This window comes from Macaca mulatta, chromosome X, assembly GCF_049350105.2.
Source record: "Macaca mulatta isolate MMU2019108-1 chromosome X, T2T-MMU8v2.0, whole genome shotgun sequence".
NCBI lineage: Eukaryota > Metazoa > Chordata > Mammalia > Primates > Cercopithecidae > Macaca > Macaca mulatta.
The window spans coordinates 21,277,211-21,290,863 of NC_133426.1; the positions used below are offsets into that span (position 1 = coordinate 21,277,211).

The 13,653-nt window shown below is 35.2% G+C and overlaps 1 protein-coding gene across 8 annotated transcripts in view; it reads left to right on the forward strand.

Annotated features, from left to right (window-relative positions):
* The window catches only part of CNKSR2 (connector enhancer of kinase suppressor of Ras 2), a 284,738-nt gene that overhangs the window by 166,633 nt on the left and 104,452 nt on the right, over positions 1-13,653 (forward strand). The gene's annotated exons all lie outside the window — the stretch shown is intronic.

Below are 13,653 nucleotides of genomic sequence, written 5' to 3' on the forward strand. Positions count from 1 at the left end.
ATATGAGACATGATATTAAACATTATTCAAGATTTTCAAAAGATAAGAAAGAACAGTAGGTAACATTTTAGTTCATAATGATTTATAAAAATCTTTTTAGCATCACATGTACTTCTTGTGTGTTAGATGTTGCCAGTTTGGAAAAATTCAACTTTTTTTTTTTTTCTTTTCTGTTTTTTAAATGAATACTTACTGTTAACATGACTTGTTTAAAATAAAATTATCTCCATTTCCTCAGGGATTTTAAGAAATATAATTTTCTAGGGAAATTCTCACCTCAGTTTTTGTATTTTTTAAAGAATCTGTAAAATTTATTTGACATTAGAGTGGAAGTGGATTTTAAATAGAATGGATTGAACATACTGTATTTAAGGCAAAAATGGACCTAGAGTTATGATGGGCACAGGATTGTTTTAATCTTTGATTCTTGACCAAAAAAGTAACCCAGCACAAATACTTAAAATTGTTATAGTATATCTGAAAGATTTGCATATACAGTTGCTTAAAGTAGTAAAGCTTGTGGTTCTTTTGCAAGAATGAATGGATTTAGTTGAAAGTCTCTGCTCCTCCCTTTCCACTTTTCAAATTAATCATTTTTAGTGAGGAGCTTATACTTTGAGGAAGGACAGCATCCTTGCTAATTAGTTCAAACTTGATCAATGGGAGCTGAGCAGAAGCAAAGTTGTTTTTAGCTCTTCCTTTCTATTCCTACCCCTCACTTGTCTGTCATGGCCATATACCTCCCTCTTTTGGTCTCAAAAGAGCAGTCATCACATGTCTTCATATACATGTCTTATTTCCTTTCAGCAATTTGGTAATAAGTATGAAAGAAAATTTTTCCCCAAAATGATCCTAAATAGTAGAAGCCATACTTATCTTACTTTGTGTTATTCTCTGTACATGTGCTTTTTAATCATAAGAATAAATAATACATTTTAACATAAACTTCTCAACTATACTACTCTAGTGGCAATTAAACTGCTAAGTATTGAAGATATTTGAACCTTTACTTTTCTCCTCTACTATATTGTAAACCTATAATATAGAGTATAGAGGCCTGTAATCTTTGCTATCCCTACCTTTGCCCCATGAAATAATATGAAATTTTTATTCTTATTCATTCATTCCACACATACTAATTGACTGCCTATTACTGGATAGGCAGTAATGTATATCAACTCTTCTTTGTTTGTGTCCCAGTATTATCTGGCTATTTTCTACTTATGTTGAAGTAAGTAATTAGTGTTTAAGAGAAATTATAGTCACCAAATGAAAGTGATTGATTACTGATGACTTTATTTTAAAAAATGTTTACTAAGTTCTTACTTGAATGGCTATAAATTGGTTGTCCCTTCGGACTACAGTTTAAAGCACCTAATGCCATCATGTGCCACAAATCTCCCCTGACTAAAATAGAATACTTTTTAAATATTAGAAAATTTAGATAGCCTATAAATACTTGATATCTTTTTGTAAACAACTTAGGAGAAAAGAAATATATACATACTTAGAGAAGTAAGCAGAGTTATTTGTTTCCTTCAGTATTGTTTTCAACTTTTAAAAATTGACACATAATAATTGTACATATTTATGGGATACAGAGTGATATTTTGATACATGTATACAGTGGGTAATGATCGAATCAGGGTAATTAGCATATTCTTCACTTTAAACATTTATCACTTCTTTGTTCTGGGAACATTCGAAATCTTCTCTTCTAGCTATTAGAAATTATATAATAAATTATTGTTAACTATAGCCATCCTATAGCACTATAGAATACCAGAACTTACTTATCTCATGTAGCTGTAATTTTATATCTATTAACCAGTCTCTTCAAAATCCCTCTCTCACTCACCCCTCCCCTTCTCAGCCTCCAGTAACCACAGTTCTACTCTCTATGAGCTCAAAGTTTTTAGTTCCCACTTGTGAATGCAAACATGCAGTATTTATCTTTCTGGGCCTGACGTATTTTACTTAACATAATGTCTTCCAGGTTCATTCATGTTGCAGCAAATGACAAGATTTCATTCTTTTTTAGAGCTGAATAATATTCATATATATATATATATATGTTTTCTTTATCCATTAATCTGTTGATAGACATATAGGTTAATTTTCATATCTTAGCTACTGTGAATAATGCTGCAATAAACATGGGAGTACAGATATCTCTTTGACATACTGATTTCCTTTCCTTTGGACATATACCCAGTAATGTGAATGCTGAATCATATGGTAGTCCTGTTTTTGGTTTTTTAAAGACTCTCCATACTAATTACTATAATGATGGTACCAATTTACATTCTCATCAATATTGTATAAGAGCTCCTTTTTCTCCAAATCATTGCCAGCATTTCTTAATTTTTGTCTTTTTGATAATAACCATTCTAACTGGGGTGAGATGATATCTCTTTGTGGTTTTAGTTTGCATTTCCCTAATGATAAATGACATTAAGCATTTTTATATACCACTTGGTCATTTGTGTGTCTGCTTTCATGAAATGTCTATTCAGATCATTTGCCCATTTTTAAATAAAAATATTTCTTTTATTGCTGTTGAGTGGTTTGAGTTCCTTGCATATTCTGGATATCAGTTCCCTGTCAGATGAATTGTTTCCTTTGCTCTACATAAGATTTTTAGTTTGATATAATTCCATCTGTCTGTTTTTTTCTTTTGTTGCTTGTAAGCCTTAGCCATAAAAATATTTGCCTAGACCAATGTCCTGAAGTATTTCCCCTGTGTTTTCTTCTAGTAGTTTTATGGTTTGGGGTCTTATATTTAAGCGTTTAATCCATTTTGAGTTGATTTTGTACATGGTGAGAGATAGGGTTCTAGTTTCATTTTTCTGAGTATGGATATCCAGTTTTCCCAACCCTATTTATTGAAGAGGCTATCCTTTCCCCAGTGTGTATTCTTATTGCCTTTGTCAAAAATCACTTGACTTATTTCTGAATTCTCCATTCAAATAATTCTCCAATCAAATAATTGGGCTATATGTCTGTTTTTATACCAGTACAATGCTGATTTGGTTATTACAGCTTTGTAGTATAATTTGAAGTCAGTCAGTTTGATGCCTTCAGCTTTGTTCTTTTTGTTCACAAATGCTTTGGCTATTTGGGGTATTTTATGGTTCCATACAAATTTTGGACTTTTTTTTCTATTTTTGTGAAGCATGTCATGGGTATTTTGACAGGGATTCCACTGAATCTGTAGGTTGCTTTGGGTAGTATAGTCATTTTGACAATATTAATTTTTCTTATCTATGAAAATGTGATGTCTTTCCATTTTTTGTGTTCTCTTCAGTTTCTTTCATCAGTGTTTTGTAGTTTTCATTGTAGAGATCTTTCACTTCCTTGGTTAACTTTCTTTCTTAGTATTTTTGTAGCTATTATAAAGGGGATTGCATTCTTGATTTTTTTCAGATAGTTTGTTATTGGCATGTAGAAACACTACTGATTTTTGTATGTTGATTTTGTATACCGCAACTTCTGAAGTTGTTAATCAGTTCTAAGAGTTTTGTTGTGGAGTCTTTAGGTTTTTCTATATATAAGAACATGTTGTCTGCAAACAGGAACAATTTGACTTTCTCGTTTTCAATTTGAATGCCCTTTATTTCTTTATCTTATCTAATTTCTCTGGCTAGCACTTCTAGTATGTTAAATAGGAGTTGTGAAAATGCTCATCCTTGTCTTGTTCCAGTTTTTTGGGAAAAAGCTTTCCACTTTTCTCCATTCAATATAATGTTAGCTGTGGGTTTGTCATATCTGGCCTCTATTGTGTTGAGGTGTATTGCTTTCTATACCTACTTTGTTGAGAGTTTTTATCATGAAGGGATGTTGAATTTTATTAAGTGGCTTTTTTTTTGTGTATCTATTGAGATGTTTATATGGTTTTTGTCTTCATTCTGTTCATGTATCACATTTATTGATTTGCATATGTTGAACCATCCTTGCAACTCTGGGATAAATCTTTTTTGATAATGGTATACAATGTTTTTCATGTATTGTTAGACTTCATTTTCTGAGAAGTTTTGCATCCATGTTCATGAGGGATATTTTTTGGTCTGTAGTTTCTTCTTTAGTTTTGTTCTTGTTGGATTTTAGTAGTACCGTACTGTTGGCCTCATAGAGTGAGTTTGGAAGAATTTCCTCCTGTACTATTTTTTCAGATAGTTTGAGAATAATTGGTATAAGTTATTCTTTAAAAGTTTGGTAGAATTCAGCAATGAAGCCAACAATGAAGTCATCTGGTCCCGGACTTTTCTGTGTTGGGATCATTTTTATTACTGATTCAATCTCATTACTAGATAGTGATCTGTTCAGTTTTTTTTTTTATTTCTCCTTGAGTCAATCTTGATACATTATATGAGTCCAGGAATTTATCCATTTTCTCTAGGTTTTCTAATTTGTTGGCTTATAGTTGTTCAGAATAGTCTCTTATATTCCTTTCCATTATTGTGGTATCAGCTGCAAAGTTTCCTTTTTATGTCTGACTTTATTTGGGTAATCTCTGTTCTTAGTCTAGCCAATAGTTTGTTTACCCTTCAGAAAACCAACTTTTCATTTTGTTTGTCTTCTGTAGGTTGTTTTTTTTCTTTTTTTGTCCCTTTCATTTAGTTCTTCTCTGATCTTTATTATTTCTTTTCTTTCACTAATTTTGAGTTTATTTTTGCTTTTCCAATTTCTTTTTTTCCTAATTTTTTGAAGTGCAATGTTAGATTGTTTATTTGAAATCTTTCTGCTTTTTTGATGTAGGCATTTCTTGCTATAAACTTCTTTCTTAGTATTGCTTTTGCTGTATCCCATATGTTTTTGTATATTGTATTTCTGTTTTAATTTGCTTAAATTTTTAAATTTCCTTTTTAATTTTTTCATTGACCCATTGGTTGTTCAGAAGCATATTGTTTAACTTCCATATAATTGTACAGTTTTTAAAGTTTCTCTCACTGTTGATTTCTAGTTTTATTTCATTATGATCTGAAAAGATACTTGATAGAATTTCAATTTTTGAAATTTGTTGAAACTTGTGGCCTAACATATGGTCTATCCTGGAGAATGTTATTTGTCCTGATGAAAAGAATGTATATTCTGCAGCTGTTGAATGAAATGTTCTGTAAATGTTTGTTAGATCCATTTAGTCCATAGTGCAGTTTAAGTCTGACATTTCTGTTTTGATTATCTCTCTAGATGACCTATCTAATGCTGAGAGTTGGGTGTTAAGTCCATAGCTATTATTATATAGGGGTCTATCTCTCCCTTTAGCTCTAGTAAGGTTTGCTTTATATTTCTGGGTGCTCCTGTGTTGGGTACATATATATTTACATCTATTATATTCATTTGCTGAATTGATTCCTTTGTCATTATATAATGACCTTCTTTGTCTCTTTTTACATTTTTTGACTTAAAGTTTATTTTATCTAAGTATACCTACTGATGCTTGGTTTGGTTTTTGTTTACATGAAATACCTTTTTCTATCCTTTTACTGTCAGTCGGTGTGTGTCTAAAGGTGAAGTCAGCTTCTTGTATGCAGTATAGAGATGGGTCTTGTTTTGTTTTGTTTCGTTTTGTTTTCTTTAATCCACTCACCCAGTCTTTATCTTTTGATTGGGGAATTTAAACCATTTACATTCAGGGTTGTTACTGATAGGGGAGGAATTACTCCTTCATTTAGGCAATTGTTTTGCTTATTCTTTGTTGCTTTCTTCCTCTCTTTTTGTTTTATCTTTGCAGTTTGGTGGTTTTCTGTAGTGATAAGGTTTGATTCATTTATCTTTCTCATTTGTGTTTCTATTCTACCAGTGACTTTATTATTTTGTGTGCTTCCATGATGGAATTATTGTCTTTTTGCTTATAGATGTAGGATTCCCTTAAGCATTTCTTTTAGGCCTGGTCTAGTGGTAATGAATTCCCTCAGTCTGCTTATCTGGGAAAGACTTTATTTCTCCTTCATTGCTGAATCATGGCTTTGCTGGATGTAGTAGTATTAGCCAACAATTTTTATCTTTCAGCACTTTGAGTATATCATCCCATTCTTTCTTGGTCTGTAAGGTTTCTGCTGAGAAATCCACTGTTATTCTGATGAAGGTTCTTTTTATGTGATCTGACACTTTTTTCTTATTGTTTTTAGAATTTTTTCTGTGTCTTTGACTTTTGACAGTTTGAATATAATGTGATTTGGAGAAGATTTTTTTGGGGTACTTTGAGCTTCCTGTATGTTTGTATGACTATATCGCTTGCAAAACTTGGGAATTTTTTAACTCTTATTTTGTTAAATAGTATATTAGTCAGGGTTCTCCAGAGGGACAGAACTAATAGGATATATGTATATATGAAAGAGAGTTTGTGAAGCAGAATTGACTCACACAATCACAAGGTGAACTCCCACAATAGGCTGTCTGCAAGCTGAGGAGTAAGGAAGACAGTAGTGGCTCAGTCCAGGTCCCAAAGCCTCAAAAGTGGAGAAGCCAACAGTGCCGCCTTCAGTCTGTGTCCGAAGGCTGAAGAACTTGGAGTCTGATTCAAGGGCAGGAAGCATCTAGCATGGGAGAAAGATGAAAGCCGAAAGACTTAGCAAGCCAGCTTATTCCACCTCCTTCTGCCTGGTTTTTCTAGCCACGCTGACAGCCAGTTGGATGGTGCCACCCACATTGAGGGTGGGTCTTCTTCTCCCAGTTCACTGACTCAAATATTAATCTCCTTTGGCAACACCCTAACCGACATACCTAGAAACAACACTTTGAATCCTTCAATCCAATCAAATTGACACTTAATATTAACTATTACAATAGGTTTTTTATGCTTTTGCCCATTTAATTTACTTCTGGAACACTTAAATTCAAATGTTTGGTCACTTTATGGTGTCCCATTTGTCATATAGGGTTTCTTTATTCTTTTTTGTTCTTTTTTCTTTCTTTTTTTTTCTGACTGGATTATTTCAAAAGACCTGTCTTTATATTCAGAAATTCCTCCTTCAGCTTGATCTAGTCTATTGTTGAAGTTCTCAGTTGTATGTTTTTATTTCATTCATTGAATTCTTCAGTTTTAAGATTTTTGTTTGGTTCTTTTGTATGATATCTATTTTTTATTGAATTTCTCATTCAGATCATGAATTGCTTTCCTTATTTTGTTGAATTGTCTGTATTCTCTTCTATCTGAGTTTCCTTTCTTAAGGATCATTATTTTGAATTGCTTTTCAGGCATTTCATACAGTTGTTTTTTTTTTTTTTTTTTCCCTTTGGGGTGTATTGCTAGAGTTGTGTTCCTTTGGAAGTGTCATATTTCCTTGCTTTTTCATGTTTCTTATGACCTTACATTGATATCTGTGCATCTGGTGAAGCAGTCACTTCTTCTAATTTTATGGGTTTGCTTTCATAGGGAAAGACATTTTTATGCATTTGCATTCTATAGTGTCAATTGGGTAGGGTGCTTTGTTTTGGTTGTGTGTGTGCACAGTAGTGTAGTCTCCATATGATTTATTTGACTATAGTCACTCTTATATTCTCCAAAGTTTTTTTTTTTAACTTTTGAACCTGAAACAAATATAACCTTAATGTAGATACTTGTAGATACTTTACTGGAGATTTCTCAGTATAACCTGAAGATTGTTTCAAGTAAATAGCAGTTTAATGCATTTACCTTTTTAAAATTAAATGTTAAATAATAAAACCTATATGTCAGGCACAGGACTGTGTGGCCAGAATTTTCCCAACAATTTATTTGTTAAGTCATTCAACTAATACTTGTATACATAAAGTCAGCCAGCCACTGGGACACAGAAATGAATAAAACCATAAATCCTAATTACCCAAAGGGAAGAAACAAGTAAATAGATGCATCACAGTCACTTCAGGTAAGTTGGAAGGTGTGCACCAAGTGCTGTAGTAACCTAGGAAATAAAGCCTCATAGTTTGCCTTGGAAATCAAATAAGTACACATTACATTTATGCTGGGTTTTAAATGATGAATAGCCATTTCATCCAGGGTTTTTTAATGCTAGTCATCCCACCAAATACCTGGTACCTTCTCAAACCTGTGTCTGAGATCTGAAGGTTTGTCTGAATATCTCAGCCCAGACCCTAACGACCCTAACAGAAATAAACTTCAAACTTTCATAAGCAATAATCAATGACAACTTATTTATTTAACCTACAAAATAGTCCCATTACCTGGACTCCCAAGTACAACAATATTATCTTGTATTTGAAAATAATGATAACGAAAGTATGTAATCCTGCTGAAATATATTGTTTTAAAAAAACCTAAAGTACAAAAAACTACATACTTGACATTTTCTGGAAATAATGGTAATTTAACCTCTTAGCACTTGTGTGATACCTTAAAATGCACTGTGTAAGTCTTTTATCCTTAGAGTGTTCAATTTCTGTTCTTGGTCACAAAAACCCTTACCTCGAAGTATGTGAATTTAGCCACCATTTCTCTCCTATTAACTTCCCAAACTCAAAGAGAGTTTAGAGTTAAGATTATAAGAATATGGGTAGGATTTTGAGAAGCAAAAGAGATATGACACAGTTCTTCATATGTGCTTTCAGTTGAATGTGTATGTAGTTGCTATATTTTCCTTGTACATTCATATTCTAAATTTAGATATATAATAGAAAAATAGAGACATTCTGTTATTAAACACAGTGACAAACACAGATATAAAGAAAAATATTTGAAAATATCTTTTTTTTTCTTTTTCTTTTTCTTTTTTTTTTTTTTTTTTTTTTTTGAGATGGAGTCTCGCTGTGTCACCAGGCTGGAGTGCAGTGGCACGATCTCGGCTCACTGCAACCTCCACCTCCCGGTTTCAAGTGATTCTCCTGCCTCAGCCTCCCAAGTAGGTGGGACTACAGGCACACACCACCACGCCCAGCTAATTTTTGTATTTTTAGTAGAGACGCGGTTTCACCGTGTTGGCCAGGATGGTCTCGATCTCTTGACCTCATGATCTGCCCACCTCAGCCTCCCAAGGTGCTGGGATTACAGGCGTGAGCCACCACGCCCGGCCTGAAAATATCTTAATAGTGGCTTTTAAAGTATGTTGTTTAACCAAGGTTCTTATGTTATACCATGGACCCTCTAGTTGTTAAGAATGAGTAAAAAGAAGTACAGGTATTTACCCTAAACAATTAAACAAATACGATGTAGATTGACAGTAGATGGCCTTTCTAGAAAATAAGTAAATACAATAAGCCCTCATTTAACATCATCTACAGGTTCTTGGAAACTGGGACTTTAAGCAAAATGATGCACAGCTGATCCCAATGCCATTTCCTTCAATGTCATTTTCTTATAACAATGAGGAAGAAGATGGTTTTGTAATCTGTGGTTTCACTTTAAGTCCCAGTTTCCAAGAACCTAGAGACAACATTAAGTGAGGACTTACTGTAATACCTGTTGAGTGTTCAGGTATGCCAAACACAGTTCTAAGCATTTAAAAAGCATTAATCCATTTAATCCTCACAACAACCCTATGAGGTATGTACTAATAAAATATTTGTTTTATAGATGAGAAATCTAAAAAACTTAAAGGTTAAATAACTTACCCAACTAGTAAGTGATAGAGCTAGGATTAAGTACTCATGAATATTTTTTTGACCTTTACCAGAGGTAATGCTAGCTAAATGTGATGAAAATACTTTTGTAATTGTAGGTAAATACTTTCCAAAAATTACATCCCTCATTCTAAATTCAAGAATTTGATTCCAGCAAGCAGAACTAAGTCTGATTTTATATGTTCTTATGTATGTTGTTTTGGATTTACTAACACTGTAATGAGCATGTATTTACATAGATCATAGATATGAACCTGACAGGTCTTAGGAAAAGACTGCTAAACTGAGATGTAAAATGAACAACAATGTGTTATATCCTTTTTAAATCAGAGAGCATAAAATAGGTTTACTTTCCTAAACAGATAGACAAGAATAATTTCTGTAAATATGGATACCAGTAGCAGAAGCAATCTAGATTAGTGGTTACTAGCATTGGCTGTAGCATCAGCCATACTTGGTAATTTTGTCTGCCATCTAATTATTCCAGTGTGACCTTGGGGATGTTACTCTGGGCCTCAGTTTTCTTATTAAATGAATATGATAATATCTGCCTTGTAGAGTTTTGTGAGAATTTAGTGATAAGACATTGTAAATTGCTTCAGTGCCCAGTATGTTGGGTGTTTGTTTTCATTATTGTCATTATTACATAGAAGCTTTAACATGAAAATAGAAACAGCGAAAAGTTGGCATTAAATAATTTTAACTATATAGGGTCTCATTGCTCAGGCTTCAAAGGCAAAGGCTCAAATTTGATGAGATCAGTTGCTTGGCAGCTTTTCAAAATGGTAATATTTCCCATCACCTTTTCCGTCTTGCTGTACATGGACTCCTTGCCCTTGCTGTTTCATCATAACACATTTCTATGCATAGAAACATGCCAAAAGGTAGACACAGTTGGCTGAGTCCCTTTGTGGCCATGAATGGTCATATTTTATAAGAATAGGAGGAAAACATATCTTTTAACAATAATATCACCAAATAGTATTGGTTTGAAGGTAGGAATCCAGACCTTTTCTGATTTAGTGAAAATCCAGGACCTCACAAAAAGCACGGGAATGAATGTCCAGTAGATATTTTAGAAATTATCCTCATAAATGTTATTTGCACACATTGTGCATTGAGGAAAATTAATTTCTGTAACATTATACCTGAACATTTTCTACCCGAGTAGTTGGGACAAGAGAAAATCAAATGCCATGTCCTTTTTATCCACATAAATAGCAAATGGCTTGAATGACTTATAGCAGTATGATGAAGGGCCTATGGGCAATGACATCATAAACTGAGTTTTATCAATGTGAAGTTAGGATAGTGTCTGTAGGTCCCAGGGTCTCTCTGTCCTATGATTTTAAAATGTAAATAATCTTCCTTATCAGGTAAAAGTTCAGCTGTCATTAATCAGCTATTCTGGAGACAAAAGAAAATAGGATTCTACCCATGGGAAATTTTTGTGTTCAAGTAAAATGTATGATTTCCAAAGAAGAACTAACCATAGAAATAGAAATTAGTGATTCAAAAATGAAGAAATATGGGATGTGCACTATATTCATGGGAATTCTTATTCCTTTAGACTTATTTAATAAATTTCATAAAGACTACATGTTGGTTAGCCTCACAAAATAATTTTGAGCATCAAGCTGATGGTGGTGAGGAACCATGTAATTGATGGAAAAGCAGTTCAACAATATTTTGACATAGACTTGGAAAGTAGTATGTTTCTAATGTAAAAGTTGGAGAAATCGTCTAAGGAAGGCATTCTTCCTTAATTTGTACAGTTTTACTGATGGATATAGAAGAGCATGAATTATGAGGTCAAACAGACTTGAATTTGCTATCACAGCTTGGTTTTTAATAGCTAATTGACCTTGAGCTTGAGACTTAACTTCCCTGTATTTTTGTTTTCTTATCTGTAAAATGGAATAGTAATACTACTCATGGTGTTTTTTTTTATGAGGATTACATTAGACAACATATGTCAAGTACTTAGTAGAGTTCTTTTTTTCTTTCTTTTTTTTTTTTTTTTTTTTTTTTTTTTTTGAGACCAAGTCTTACCCTGTTGCCCAGGCTGGAGTGCAATGGCACGATCTCGGCTCACTGCAACCTCTGCCTCTTGGATACAAACAGTTCTCTGCGTCAGCCTCCCGAGTAGCTGGGATTACAGGCATGCGCCACCATGCCTGGCTAATTAGCAGAGTTCTTGCCTCATAGAAAGTACTCAAGAAATGATGCCTTAGATGGTATAATAAATGCTTGCTACTCATCAATAAAAATGTCCCAAAGATTTTTCAAGTCTTCTGTGGAAGGACTTACTTAGAAGAAGACAAAGTTAGTAAAGGACAAAGTGACTAGAAGTGTTTCCACATGTTTTGTCCCTCTACCAAGCCAATAACTGGCCATTTAAATTATAGCAGTTAAATGAAATATAAGTAGAGCTTTTTGGTTTCTTTTGGTTTGATTTTGCAAACCAAAACAGAAGGAAGATCTTTCAAATAGTTAATAACATTGCAAATTGCCCTTAACCAAATCCTCTTAAGCTCCAGTATAAAAATCATTAGCTCATATGCTGGATTAGAAGGGCCCAGTTATAACCTCTCAGCATCAGGAATCTGAAAACAGTTCAGCCCCCACATTGTTTTAAAGTTTTTGATTAGCTGCTTAAAAAATGGAAGAATAATATAATATATAAAATAAATAAAATGAAGAGCCTTAAAGAAATTAAACCTAGGAAGAAAAGATCATTCTGAAAGAATTCAAGGTACTAGGTAATGGATAAAACAGTAAGATTAAGAAAAAGAACTTTTGGTGGCTGGCAAGATGGCCAAATAGGAACAGCTCCAGTCTGCAGCTCCCAGTGAAATCAACACAGAAGGTGGGTAATTTCTGCATTTCCAACGGAGGTACCCGGCTCATCTCATTGGGACTGGTTAGACAGTGGGTGCAGCCCATGGAGAGTGAGCAGAAGCAGGGTGGGGCATCACCTCACCCTAGAAGTGCAAGGGGTCGGGGAACTCCCTCCCCTAGCCAAGGGAAGCCATGAGGGACTATGCCATGAGGAATGGTGCATTCCAGCCCAGATACTATGCTTTTCCCACAGTCTTTGCAACCCACAGACCAGGAGATTCCCTCAGGTGCCTACACCACCAGGGCCCTGGGTTTCAAGCACAAAACTGGGTGGCTATTTGGGCAGACACCAAGCTAGCCGCAGGAGTTTTTTCATACCCCGTTGACACCTGGAATGCCAGCGAGACAGAACTGTTCATTCCCCTGGAAAGGCAGCTGAAGCCAGGGAGCCAAGTAGTCTTGCTCAGCGGATCCCACCCCCATGGAGCCTAGCAAGCTAAGATCCACTGGCTTGAAATTCTCACTGCCAGCACGGCAGACTGAAGTGGACCTGGGATGCTCAACCATGGTGGGGGGAGGGGCATCCACCATTACTGAGGCTTTAGTAGGCAGTTTTCCCCTCACAGTGTAAACAAAGCCTCTGGGAAGTTCGAACTGGGTGGAGCCCACCACACCTCAGCAAAACCACGGTAGCCAAACTGCCTAGATTCTTCTCTAGATTCTTCTAGATTCTTCCTCTCTGGGCAGGGCATCTCTGAAAGAAAGGCAGCAGCCCCAGTCAGGGGCTCATAGATAGAACTCCCATCTCCCTGGGACAGAGCACCTGGGGAAAGGGGCGGCTGTGGGTGCAGCTTCAGCAGACTTAAACATTCCTGCCTGCCAGCTCTAAAAAGAGCAGCAGATCTCCCAGCACAGCACTCAAGCTCAGCTAAGGGACAGAGTGTCTCCTTAAGTGGGTCCCTAAACCCACGTGCTTCCTGACTGGGAGACACCTCCCAGCAGGGGTCGACAGACACCTCATACAGGAGAGCTCCGGCTGGCATCTGGCGCGTGCCCCTCTGGGATGAAGCTTCCAGAGGAAGGAACAGGCAGCAATATTTGCTGTTCTGCAGCCTCTGCTGGTGATAGGCAGGCAAACAGGGTCTGGAGTGGACCTCCAGCAAACTCCAGCAGACCTGCACCAGAGGAGCCTAACTGTTAGAAGGAAAACTAACAAACAGAAAGGAATAGCATCAACATCAACAAAAAGGA